We start from the raw sequence: 202 nt of genomic DNA on the forward strand, positions 1-202 counted from the left end.
CACACATTCATCTTGATTTAGACCCTCTTCCCTGACAAGTTGATCACCTCTTATCTCGGATATCAGCTCACATTTAAATCTAATTTGCTGTTTTCGTTAATCACTACAATAATCACTATCAATCCTTAAACCACCCTTATTACCACTGCTAACGAAGCCCTGCCCCTCCTCAGGCCCATTCACTGACCCAAACTCTCGCTCT

The sequence above is a fragment of the Penaeus monodon genome, chromosome 21, assembly GCF_015228065.2.
Source record: "Penaeus monodon isolate SGIC_2016 chromosome 21, NSTDA_Pmon_1, whole genome shotgun sequence".
Classification (NCBI taxonomy): Eukaryota; Metazoa; Arthropoda; class Malacostraca; order Decapoda; family Penaeidae; genus Penaeus; species Penaeus monodon.